Raw genomic sequence first — 13418 nt, forward strand, 5'->3', positions numbered from 1 at the left:
AAAGTGTAATGCTGTATGGCATGCAATAGTGTCTCGGTGACTGTTTCAGTAAGTGAAAAGAAGCATAAAACAATCCTTGGAAGTGATTGTTCCAAAGTTCTGGGAGGAGCTTCACCTTGATTGTTTTTTCAGTACCTCAGTCTTGAAAACAGCCAGAAGAGGTATAGCTCACATAAAACAACAGATGCCATTGGAATTATTGACTAGAATCCCACTTGGTACAAATGTGCAGGCATTTAAAAGAATCCCAGTGATTTGCGCTTGCTGAGGATCTATGAGGTCTGTAGGACAGAACCAGTAACGAATCTTACAGATTGATCATACCACGATAAAACTTCACTTGCTGATGTGTTGCTTTACAGCTGAGATCCACCAGAAGAGCCCTCTTCGGTCCAGTTTTCCAAGGCGTGACAAGAGGGAGTCGAGGCAGACTGAACGAGGCTCCCTTTGCAGTTCAAATACACTTTTGTACAACCGTGATTAGTGCTGCTAATCTTGCCTTGGTGAGCCAAAGACAATAACAAGGAGGTTACCGAACACCTCGGGTATTATGTAATTCTTTTCCTCTGAAACTTGCTGATATGGGATTGCTTTTGAAACCCATTACTAAAACTGATTTTGCCAAATGAGCCTTCTCTGGGGAGAACAAAGTCAAATGTGTGCCAGCATGGAGCCAGAGCCTGCCAGGGGCTCAGCGCTCGCAAATCCCATTGCTGCCAGTGAGACTTGAGGATGCGAAGTCCTTCCTGTAACTGAGCCCAGCTGTAAAATGAACTAATAGCTGTGAACCTGTCTCCCACGCCGATAACAGCATTGTGTGTTTGCTTGTAATAGCCCCTAATGCATTGGACTTGCACTAAACTGCAACACCAGTCTGCTTGCTTCTGACTGCCTGCTTCGGAAGAGCCATGCTGTCCTCTTGTAGCAGCTGTCTGACCACAAGGGGTACTCACCAGCAGGGATTTAGGCCAGTGGGAGCTGTGGGAGCCCTCGCCTCTCTTGTCCAGGGCATAAAGCTGGTCTTGAACCTGTCTTCACCGGAGGATGGTGATTCTTTCACATGAACAGACTTGCAGAAAGAGGGAAAAAATAGCTGAGCTTTCACAAAAAGCCACAATGAGTGTTCAGCAAAGGATGGGTAGAGTGGAAATTTCCAAGAGGATACAGCTGAAATTGGAAATGTCTCTTTGAGAACAATTATCTACAGAAGGAGTTTAAAATAAGGAAAGGGGGGATTTCCTTTAATCATTAAAAAAATCAGTATAAAACACATGGAGAAAATAAACAAACAGTGAAGACACTGTTGCTAGTGGGCTGGCTTTTAAAGTATTAATAGAACCTCACAGAACAAGAGTTTCTTTTATTCTTTTTATCCCGGCTCCCTGCTTGCAAGGTTCTTGTGTGAACATGCAGCAGTTTCCAAGGCTGTGAAATTATCAGACCTGGACTGATGCCAGTACAAACCAATTTATTGGGGTCCAGCAATTAACTAAAACCTAGAAAGCTTGATTAATTGTGGCACTGCTCAGCAGGGAACGTTCAAGAAAAAAAAAATCAGGACTAAACTCCATGCAGTGTCTCTGTTCCATATCCCAATTTACACTATACGTAAAGAAAAGTTTCCTCTCTCTAACTACCCTCAGTACATTTTTTTTACACCGCGTACAAAGAATAATTAAAATGCCATTTGAGAAAATGTTATTTCCTGGCTCTCTAGATAATCATTTCATAATAGCTCTTATCCAGTTATGATTTTTTGATGTTAAATTCCTATCTTATTCTAACCCACACAATAGGATGTATTATTTTAAAACATTGTTTTGTTAAGCTTCTCTCCGGAGGGACGTGTGGAGAATCCAGCACTGCTCTGCTTCTTTATTTTTCCTCTAGCATTGATGTGTGCAAGAAAAGTGAGGGCTTGGTAGAATTATTTAGGATACAAAAACCAACCAAACAAAGAAGTTGAGCAGCTAAGAACCAATTTACTAGGGCACAATATGCTGGCTGAAATGAAGTCCGGCACTCTGAGGGGACAGACAAGTGCTTTTACAATTGAGGTATTTAAAAGCTGAATTAGAAATGTCTTACATGCTGTAAGAAGCAGTTACAAGGTGTAATTAAGGTGTTAGCTGATTTCATTATGATAGTGTTAACAAATAGTGTCCACATAAGGTGTTTTACTGTAGGGCTTATCATAAAACCCTATGCATAAAGCAGAATTTTAAAATCCCATTTCTAGTTGCCTCAGTCGTACGTTAATCACTTTTAGTATAGATTTTATGGCAAGAAAGTAAATATCCCAGCTCGATGCAATGCTCTGCTGCAGTGTATTATAACGGATAATACAAAACATCGGATCTAGCAATTCATCTTAATGCTTCCTACATCAAAATAATTCAGGGACTAGTAATGGAAAAAAGCTGTCAGAGGATAAAAAAGCAATGGTAAAAAATAGTTACTCCTACCCAATGAAAAAGAAAAGAAAGATGCATGCAAACATTTTTAGCTTTTCAACATCATTTTATATCCTAATCTGCATCCAACTGCGACAGTGTCACATTCTCAGATTTAAAGAGTGCAATCCACAGACAGGGCTAAATCACATTAGGCACTGGTGATAATAGAGCCCGTGCATGCATGACAGCCAGGCAAGGCATCTAGCTGGGGCTGTAGGGTGACGGGGGCCATTCAATGAGGTAGGAAGGGCTGTCTCCTCCAATTTCACTGTATTTATTGGGGATTTAATGTATTTTTTAAAAGATATTTGCGGTGGAAATCGGTTTGTCGGAGGTCATCTAATTGAATCTACAGCCCTGGCAACCCTTCACAAAGGCTGCCAGAAATGACCGAGTTGCTAATGTTCAACTGTGAATACCCAGCAGGGGTCCTCCGCAGGGCTGAATACAGTCAATTATGTTATTTTTCTAAATATTAGTGACTCAGCTGTCTCTGCTTGTGAAGAGTTGCCAGGGTCACAGATACAATCAGACAGATCCTCCCCCCCTTCGCTTCCAGGAGATGGGGAGAAGCTTTTAAGAATCATGTTGAATCATCCCAAAGCAGAGGGAAGGGTTCTTGCAGGGCTGCGCTCCTGCTCCGCGCTGGTTGCCTGCAAGCCTGTGGGTTTGTGGGGTCACTCCCCTCCTTCCAGCGGGCCAGACAGGGCAATGTGTCATTGTTTGGGGGGAGTGCTGTCATGCACAAGCAGGCTCACTGAGGTCTGGGAGATAAAATGTGAATTTCACTGCTTAGCTCAACGGGCATTAGGGCTGAGATCTGACAAAAGATACAGGCGCCATCAGCTTGTGTCTTCCCTTTAAAGCTGTTTGTTTTTTCTCTCTCCTCCTTCTCCCCTCCCATTGCGCTCCAGATACCTCTCTGTAAGGAACATTTTTTATGTACATAACAGTTCAGTTTCACATTCTCCTCTGCAGATTTGTCAGTGAGGAATACAGCGTGGTGGTAAGGAGAGCTCAGAAGTAGGTCCTGAGCAGCATCCACTGCCCAGAGCCTCTGCAGCTGAGCCTTGCAGCAGCCCTGCTTCTTTGCCCCTTCCACAGAACTCTGCAAGTATTTCAGTTTTTGATCGCAGCTTCCTTAGTTTTTGCCACAAAGGCTCTTTTCCAGAGCCCAGCCTCCTCCAGCAACAGCATCCCTATTCTTGTGGTCCACAGCCCAGCTCTTCTTATCTGATCAACAGCATTTGGCAGGAGAAAAAAATCCTTCCAGAGCATTTGAGTGCCAGTGCATCGTTTTGGCCCAAGTTTGGGGTAGTGCTTTGAAGTTGGCAAAGTTTCCTAATTTACTGCTGTTAAATTTTATCCAACTTTAGGAAAATTATGTGATTGTGGCCAATTCCCAGCTCTTCTAAATCTACTGCAAATACTTTGCCAGCATGTGTCCAAGTATAATCCAATTCTGATGTCTTTAATGCTGATACACACAATTTCCCTATAAGTACCTTCAGGCATGGCATCTGAACTGCAGTGGACAGTTCAGCATCCAGCTGTCTGGGGCCCAGCTCGCAGGAAGTGAAACCTTTACTCCTTTGGATCCCTGTCCCTCTGGGCACTGGGAAGCCCAGTCTGGGTCTCTAATGAGCACTGCTGGTGCATCTCTGACCCGCTGAACGTAGGCAGTATTTTGTATGGGATGTCAGCGTTCCCTTGGAATGAGCACAGGATTGAGAGTCAGGCAATGTCTTTTGCTATTTGCCTTCAGTACATTTTGCATCGGGGTACTGGTGTGCCAGGTGTGCTAGAAAGACAGGAGCCAAATCAAACTGCAGCGAAGGCAGAAGTGAAGTTGAAAGCTTCAGTACTGCAGAGAACTTGACTTTGAAGAGTTGATGCTGTCGAAAGGGTGCCTTTGTATCTTGCTCGTGCTGTAAAAACAGGGAGGAAACCAAGCCACCCTCTGCTAAAGCTGGAGTTTCCCCTGGCTAGAGCTCCCCTAGGGACAAAGAAAATAACCCAGCAAGGCAGAGGAGGCTCGGTGTGTTTAGACAGCCTTTCCTCTTCTGATCTGCGGGTGCCTCTCAGGAGGAGGAATTCCCTGGGAAGGTTTTGATGTCTGGCTAATTCCCAAGGCCAATGTCTCCCTTCTGTAGGAGGAAATGGTTTGGGGCAGCAGCTGTGGTACTCTAAACCAAAGAGCAGGTGGTTTCCTCAATGTTTTCCTTTTTTGTTTTGTCTTCCCCCCACATTTCTGTCAAGATGGGCAGATACACAGTGTAAAACTGTCCTCAAGCTGAATATGAGGACTCCATTGTGCGAAACTGGAAGCCTGGTGTTACTGATGGTGCCAAGTTATGTGTGACCTGTTCTGGTTGCAGGAACAGTTAGGTCAGCAGCAGCTTGTCTTGCACTCCAGCTCATCCAAATTTGTATCAGTGGGAACTGATACAAATGGTGATTTCCATTGCTACGAGCAGAACATACACCAGCAAGAGGAGTGTTTCCAGCTTCTGGTTCAGCACATGCACCTTGCTTTTTGTTGACCCTGGCACCAGTTCTCCAGGTTCTCTTGTTTCTCTGTTATTATTCTACGACATTCAGTAACTTAAACCGTTAGCCGAATTGTGCCGATAGCAAACATGGTTTGTCAGTGTGCTCGTCTTGGTTTGTAGAGGGAGAATTACCTTCTGATTGTGTCACCACGGAGCTCTGCCCTCTTCTGTGCATTCAGAAACACAAGTATCGTTCCTCTTTGTCACAAGAGGTTTTGCACTCCAACTTTGTGGCTAGGGTAAACAAGTAGGAAATTTTTCACCCCACTTTACTCAAACTCATTAATGCCAGCAATCGATTGCTTTTTGGTTCTTCAGTGCCACCGCTTTGACAAGCCAACAGAACTGGCTAAAGGAATAGTTACAAGTATCTGGTTGCGTGATTTAAGGGTAAGAAAATTATTGTCTGGCAGTAGAGTGAAAGCAAAATGATTGTTTGCTGGTGCAGCACCCTTAAAAATGCTTCCCATTTGGATCCAGCCGCATTATGAAGAGGTTGAAGGCACTGCCAAAACGTGCGTGCCCCATCTGGTAACAGGGGCATCAGCCCCTAGCTTGTCCAGTGGATTTGTGGCTGGCAGTGATAACTGCTCTTACACCACACTGTCTTATCTCCAGGAACTGGAAAACTCTTGGACATTTCACGTTATCTTTTTTTAGAAATGGAGAAACTGAGACACAGTATGAGGAAATGCTTTGGGAGCAGTTACCATCGGGCTGAGAGGAGAGTTACAGTAGCTCCTGCCTCCTGAGTTCGGCATGGAGTGATATTTCTGCTCAGTAAATATGCTCTTTCTTGTACTTAGGCATTCCTTCAGGTATTTCAGGTCCCAGGAGGATACAGATCTCCCTCAGGTACAAAATGGTGAGGTCACGCGCGTGAGGTCACAGTTTTATTACTCTTCTACCACGAGCCCTTAAAAGAGAAGGGAGCAGGAGCTGATACTAAAAAACACACAACAACAAAAAAACAACACTCCCCCCTCCCCAAACTGGGGAAAAGTTTTAAAAGAGCCAATCCTCTGTTTGCTTTTCCTTCTACAGGCCACCTTCCAAATATACACAAGGGTAACTGTGTTACAAGGCATGGATTAGCAGGAAGGTTCTCTAAAGGAGACCTGTTGGAGTTATCTTTAATATTAAAAGCAGAGTGTTTGTTTTCTTTAATATGGAGGGCAGCACCAATAAAAACACCAGGCAAAGAGGCCAGTATTACTAGCTCACATGTCTGCTTTTATCTCGGAGTGGAGTTATAGTAGAATGATTTTTGCTTGGAAACTTTAAAGCGGGACTGCATCCTTTCATGCTGAAATCATATCTCCTGCAAGGATTATTGGAGGATATAATGTTTCCTTCAGCTTCTTATTTTCTCCACTCCTGAACTTGGACTCCTGACCTTAACTTTTCTCTGGTTATGACCGAGCGTTGGCCTTCAATTGAATAGCTGAGCTTTTTACAATCAGATCAGATCCTGCTCTTGTAATTTCAGACTCATTTTGTGACATCGATATTGTAGATCTTAATTAAAAAGTCAAACATTTTATATCTCAGGTAATGGCCATACAGGAACTGCCCGCTTTTGCTCCCATGTGCGTAACCATCCAAAACATTCGGTGTGTGTGACTGAAGTGAGGGGAGCCATGCGTGGTCTGTCTGCAGGCCCCTTTTCCTCTTTGTGTTCTTTCTCCAGCATGGCTCTGCACCTGTGGTGTGCTGCGTGCGGTCACAAAGAGCAGCCAGTGAGTGGCAGGTAGTTCACACTTGGTGTTGGCTGAGTCTGGAGCCACTCATTAGTTGAAACAGCTAATCAGGCAGAAATCTGTGGGGCTCTGCAGTTAATTACAGGGCAGGGTTAGGTGGTAGGTAGTAAAAATATCTGGAACTTGGCTTTACCAATGTCTCTTGCTAGCACCAGCGGGGGCTAATTGCACTGGACTGTCTGTGTAGATAAGGTTAGATGTACTATTCAGTGAAATACTGAATCTGGACATCCTTTTGTTCATGGGACTGGTGGCTTTTATTTATTTATTTATTTTAAGTTGCTCATAATTAACTGGATATGATGTACCTTGTGCTTTCTCTCACTGAAGAGACCCCAAGGAGGCTGTGTTTTGGTTGTGCAGCTACAAAGCCAGCTTGACTGTACAGCTACAGATCTTCTAGCTGGTTGTCACTGTCACAACTACTTCAGGGACATTTCTCAGTTGCATGAGTGTGAAAGTAAGCAAAACCAGGCATCTCTGCTCTACCCTCCTATAAAACCTTCACTTTCTGTAAGTAAGCCACAGCCTGTTAGTTAGGGTTAGTTAGCGTTGCCTTCTGGTGAGGGTGGGTATTTTCAGAAACACAAATTCAGAGAAGGTTACTTAGTGAAGTCTATCAGGTTGATTAAATTATTTTCCAGAACACAAGTTATCCCTGAAGAAACAGGACCAATATCAAAGATTTGTCTCTGAAAAGAGCGGACATAATCTTCACTCTGAGTGAGATTGATGACAGAAGTGTCCCTGGTATAAATGGAGACAGAATCAGTACCTACCAAGGAGCATCAGCGTGCCGGGTTACCGCTGTGTGAATTACCTCTACAGATGAGGACAGTTTGTGGGATTGTCACAGATACAAATGATGAAAAAATGGGAAAAAAATAGCAACAAAGTGATGTGTTTTACAAAGCCATTTATGCCTTTTGATTAAAACCAGACTGTAAACCAATTATCTTACACGAGCCATCCTCTTAGGCTTAAAACTTCATAGGAGGAATTACCTTGACTGATACACTAGTTGTATTTATTTGTGTAGCCTGCTGGTGGTTGTAAAAGTATAACAGGCAGAGCAGTAATTCACTGTCCTGAAAAAGTAACTTATTAAACAAACATAACATGGAAAAAGAAACTCTTCAGGCAGTAAAGGGAGGCATTAACCATTACTAATTAGAACTGAACTTGCAGATACGCTGTTTTATTAGTCTAAAAGTAGGAAACACTGTCCCTTAGTGGTAGGAAGGAAGTACTGCTCAGGAAATGGTTGCACAATTATTTATTCGCATTGTGTGCATTGTGATGGACATCTTTTTTGCTAGCAATTAATAGCAGCACAGAGTGTGCAAGGCCCGGAGGTATGTCCTGTTGTTGAACACCAACCAAAGGAGTGTGAAAAGCCAAGCCAGCAGCAGTCAGAGGTGGTTTATTTTCAGAACATGCCAAAAGGTACTGAACTTGATGCTGACATCTTTTGTACCCCGCTGCGTTCCATGCTTACATGTTGGTGCTGTTACACTGACAGTCTGTCCCCCGGTACTGGCAGAAAATAATTAACCTTCAGTTCCCATTGGAGCTGAAAACTGGCTGGGGTGCGTTCCTGCAGGTACGCACGAGCAGAGAGCAGACAAAACGCTCCATTCTTCCTAACATCTTGGGAGCCAAGCTTCCGCGCTGCCTTTGGCTGGCGGCCCTTCTGGGTCTCAGGCACCACTTTGGAGAAGCTTGCTTCTTTTCCTCTGTGCAGCCCTGGGCTGTGGATAGTCTGAGGATTCAGGCTTCAGGGCTGCATAGCTTGCCTGCAAGAAACTCTTTATCACTTAAAAAATGAGGAGTTGTTTTCTGCTCCTCATCCTAATGGATCTAACTGCCCTGTGTTAGAGGATGCTCAGACTATTTTCACATGGATTTGTGCGGCTTCTTGTAGATCTTCTTGAAATCATTATTCTGCCAATACAGTATTTTCTGTCGATGGTTGTATTTTCTGTCTCAGCCCTAGTGTGTGACAATTGATTGCCTTCAAATAGGAACGGAAGGGAGTTTGGTGGGAATGCTGCTCGGATCTGGCTACACAATGATACCTTTTCTGTACCTGCTCCTGGAAGGTCCTGAAGTCTGACACTTCAGAATTATCCCAGCACATCCCGTAGAGATAGTGTAAGCCTGGAAGACTTGCTACTGATTGTCTGGATTGTGTCTGCTTGGACAGCAGGCCCCTGGGGGATTTGTGTCTTAACTCCTGGATATACAGTATTCAGTGTAATGGGACATATTTGGTGTAGATGTGTTGCCTCCTAAGAATTTTTCTGCTGTAAAGAAGGGCCAGCACACGTTATATTAGCAGAAGAGGCTCAGAAGGTGTAACTGTAATAATCATGATTAATTTTTCTCTGCCACTCTCAGAGGAGAGAAGAGAAAGGAGCAGAACCTTTCAGCAGCATGCTGTCTGCCATCTCACCGTTACTTTCGGCCTCACTTCTGTGTTCACAGCTTTCTGCAGTCACAGTGAGTTTGTCTGTGGTCAGTGTAAATCTTGCACTAAGAGCTCTGGGAGGCCTTCAGTTGAAAACCCATCCCAAATCCTCCATGGAGGCTTCTCAGGAGAAGAGTTCAACCTGTCTGAACATTTACACGGACACTTTGTCTGGACCTTTCTCTTTCTTCGTAGTCTCCTCCCTGCCTTGGTGCATCCTTACAAAGCTTTAGAGCAGGACTTTCTTTGGAAATGTCTGTTGAGATCTCCTATGGAAACTCATGCGTTGCTAGCCATCAATTTACTCCACTAACTTAACAAGCAGATGTTTGGCTACAGCACTGGCCAAAGTAAAAGAAGTGGCAGTGAATAAAAGCACCATTTTTCATTAAGAATATCGGTAGCGTGATATAAAAATTGCCAAGTTTTGAGGAGAAACAGTCTTCTTCATTTTTCTTTTGTAATTGCCTCAAATATAGCAGAGTGGCTTTTTACTTTGAGTTTGTGGTTTTTAAGAGCATTCATTTCCTTTGGGAATTTGTCTCTGTTTTATTAACAGCAGATTGTTTTTTCGTATTGCAACATTTATGGAGGGAAATCTGTAATTTTTATCCATACTGACATTATTTTACTGATAAAATACTGATAATAAAAGTGAGACATCACTTACCAACTTCTGGAAGAAGAAAAAAAAAAGGAAATAGAAGAGTACTTAAAATGGTAACTGAGACACGACCTCCAGAAGTGACCTACCATTGCAACTCCATCTGTTGTTGCATCGCACGTGATGCCTGGAGCCACAAGGTAGCCGTGGACTCGGTCTGTAATGCTCCACACGTGCAGTAACACCTAGTCTGGGCTGTGTTATGGACCTGAGGACTGACTGCTGTATAGTTTCGCTTCTCCCTGCGGACGAGAGTAACTCCACACAGGGATTGGGACAGCTGGTGCCTTTTTAATGAACACTGGTGTTGGACATGTGTACTTGGGTAGCTCCCTGAGGCCTGGGGGTATCTCTGTGCTTTCATCGAGGAAGTGTTTCAGGATGTAGCCTGTCAAATCTCCTTCACTGCCCGTCCCTCAGTCTCTTGCCCTCTGGTTGCATTTGGAGCAGGACTGGACCACAAATCGCTGAGATGGGGAGCATGAACCTACCGAGGAGGCGAGGGGAAGGGAGTGAGGGGCATAGAAGCAGAACCTGCGGGCACATTTCCTGGGAAACACTTGCAAGGGTTTTCCACTGGCCTCGTACAGCTCGATGGCTTTCCATACCTGTCACCTGGCTGCACCAAAACAGGAACACCTGAAACAAATGGAAGCTGGTGTGAATTTGTGGTGTCTTAATGAGGACTGCTCCATAGCTAGCTGCCACGCGGCTCTTCAGGCACAGAGCTGAGAAAAGGCATCGCTCGTTGGGTTGAAGCAAAACACTATTTCTTTGCCCTTCTCTGCCTGTAAAGCTGTCAGTGGATTGCTCAGCTCAGTCTGTAAAAGAACAACTTTCTCTAATTGCAAGCAGACTCATCCTGGAAGTGCTATCTGGTAGTGAGAGCATGGCATATGTGCAGACAGGACACCTACGTCTTTCCGGCCATTTTAATACTTCTGTCAGTCGACAAGCAAATCGCTTCGCCCCTCGGTTTCCCCGCGGAGAAGAAGCGTGGAGGTGTGGGACAGCGCAGCTCGAGCACCATCTGCGAGGTGCTTTGGGATCCCAGGGACAGAAGAAGGGTGGCGGTGCATGTGTGTGCTGCCACATCATGGAAGCCAGAAATGTATTTTGGGGAGTGAGGAGGGATTTGTAATAGTCTGTGTTAGATTGTTAATGGCAATTTGCTTTAATTACACCGTGTATTTTTTTGCACCAGCTTCATGCACGGTCTTGTTCCTTTTCCATTCATTTCAGGAATCCTATAGGGGATGGTTGATTTCCTACATTCGTACACATTTGAGAAGAATTTTAAACACTTGAAAGTATCAATAGCACTTTAGTGGTTTCATGAAACTGTCGATTTTTTTCATTGGTTTTATGAAACTGCTAGATTACAACAGATGGATTCATTTATCTAGCTATGTCTTTATATATACTTAGATGGCTCCCATCTCTGTGGGACTTGTGTGCCTCCCAAGTATTTTAAAATAGAAAAAAGCTGTTTCCTTCTCTGTCTTGCTTTCGATCTAGCCTGTAAGAGGAATAGCTTGATTAGTTTATAGGGCTTGGATTTGTTGGACTGTGTACTGGCATTCTCTGCATGTTTCTGTGTGAAGAAATGAAGCTGAGGAGGGAAGTTTTGCCTTTACTTCTGAATGCCATGGGATCTGGGTTATTTCTATCTCCGTGAGGCAAAACTAGTTCAGGAATACTGCCTGGGAAAGATTAAACTCCGTCTTGTCTTACCGCCTTTGTCAGGGGCTGCCATGTTCCAGCGGGAGCCAGCTATGGAAGAAGATTATGAAAGGCTTTGAATATCCGAACAGAAAACCAAGCCCGTACTTAGTAAGAAAGCAGGGTGAGCAAAGCACCAGGCTGATCTCCATTGCTAAGCAGACATCTGCTGTGTTTTACAGTAGCTGTGGTTTATTTCAAAGCATAGGGAGTTGCAGTAATTAAGCTGCAAGACACAAATGGATGCATCAGCGTGTCCAGGCTGCGCTCCTTAGGATGAGGTGCAATCTTCTGGCCAGTCCCACCTGCAAGAGGGCATTTCTGCCAATGGCTCTTTGGGCATCCAGACGCAGTGGGGAGGCTGCAGACCCCCTGGGGCTGGGGGACAGATGCAGCCCGCTGCTGTTGGGATGTGAAGGAAACGTGTCGCACAAAGCTGGGCACAGTGGTGAAGCTGTAAAGTCCAGAAGAGCAGGTCCTCAACGTGCCAGCTGGCAAAGTAGATGTCAGCATCACTGAGCGCTTCACTTTCCCCATGTGGAAGAAGGGGGAAGGCCAGAATTTTATAGGGGATGAGTTCCAGCACCGTGCTGTCAGCAGGTGGCCGCTGCAGAGACAGCAGAGACCTCAGAGAAGGGAGCCCTGGTCATCTTGTGTGTAAGTCTGCATCGTCTGTTGGGAGTTACTCCTGCCGTGCAGTCCAGAAGTGCCTGTGCCACCTACCCACGCACCCATACGGCCCTAAACAAGGACCAGGGGGTTCAGTTGCTGCATGCACAGGGCTGCCCAGGCTAGCCTTCATTTTCTGATCTGGGTGGCGTCAAACACGGCGGCATGGGTCTCACTAAGCCTGCCGGGGCTCTGGAGACACTTTTAGGCTGAGGCCACCAGATCCTCACTACTCGCGGCATCCCTGCAAGCTGGAATCTGCTCAGCTTGTCTTGATGAAACGTCCTGCAAGTCTGCTTCGACCCGAGGAGAGGCTCCGAACTGGGAAGTTACCACTGCCCTCAGTCAGCTGGGTGCATTTTTGGTGCCTCTCTGCTCCCAGCTCCATGGGGGGCTGTGGGGTTAAGGCCTTGGGGAGGTGGGGGCAGCCTGTGGCGGAGCCCCAATTCCCCGGTTCCACATCCACAGGATGCAGGGGCAGGGGCAGCCCGGGGGGGCCGCATCCAGGCATCCCCAAGCTGCCGCCGGGCCGCGTCCAGCCCCGGAGCATCGTGGAAGGAGGAGGGGGGCGAGGACGGGTTTCACTTCCGCCTGCTTGCAGGAACCACAAGCCCCCAGAATATATTAGAATAATACGAATAGAAAGGTCTCCCCCTCCCCAGCCCCTTTCTGTCCCCCCCCTGAGCTGAGGGAGGAGGGGGAGAGAAACTAAAAGGGGCCGTGGGAGAGCAGCGCGATGCGGAGCCGCTGAGGCGCTGCGAGCCGGCCGCCAGCATCCCGCCGGCAGCCGCAGCCGGGAGGACGAGCGCGGCCTCCCCATCGTGGAAGAGGCCGGCGAGAAGGTCTGTCCTTTGCTTTGTTACCCCCTGCACCCCGCAGCCACAAAGGCCAGGCAGGGCACCGGCACGGGGCTGCAGGCTGGGAGGGATGGGGCAGAGCCCCCAAGCTGCTCCCCAGGCCTCCCAGCAAGCTGCCAGACCCGTGCCTTCAAACCGCCCGAGCCTCCCCTGCCGTGGTGCTCGGCGTGATGCTCCAGGGAGCGTCGTCGGCCTGGAAAATGTCCCCGCGGGTGTGCCCGGCAGGTGCGGGGAGCGGGGCGCAGCGGGGAGCGGGGCCGAGGGGGCT

General features: G+C 46.3%; 1 protein-coding gene across 2 annotated transcripts in view; it reads left to right on the forward strand.

Annotated features, from left to right (window-relative positions):
- The window catches only part of PAK3 (p21 (RAC1) activated kinase 3), a 179753-nt gene that overhangs the window by 41736 nt on the left and 124599 nt on the right, over nt 1-13418 (forward strand). The window contains exon 1 of one of the 2 annotated variants that reach the window (XM_035541873.2): nt 12900-13135. The exons of the other annotated variant lie outside the window; for it this stretch is intronic. The gene's annotated coding sequence lies outside the window, so the exon portion shown is untranslated. Of the gene's footprint in view, nt 1-12899; nt 13136-13418 lie in introns of those variants that run through there. 2 annotated transcript variants of the gene reach the window in all.

The sequence above is a fragment of the Cygnus atratus genome, chromosome 13, assembly GCF_013377495.2.
Source record: "Cygnus atratus isolate AKBS03 ecotype Queensland, Australia chromosome 13, CAtr_DNAZoo_HiC_assembly, whole genome shotgun sequence".
In the NCBI taxonomy this organism is placed as follows: Eukaryota; Metazoa; Chordata; class Aves; order Anseriformes; family Anatidae; genus Cygnus; species Cygnus atratus.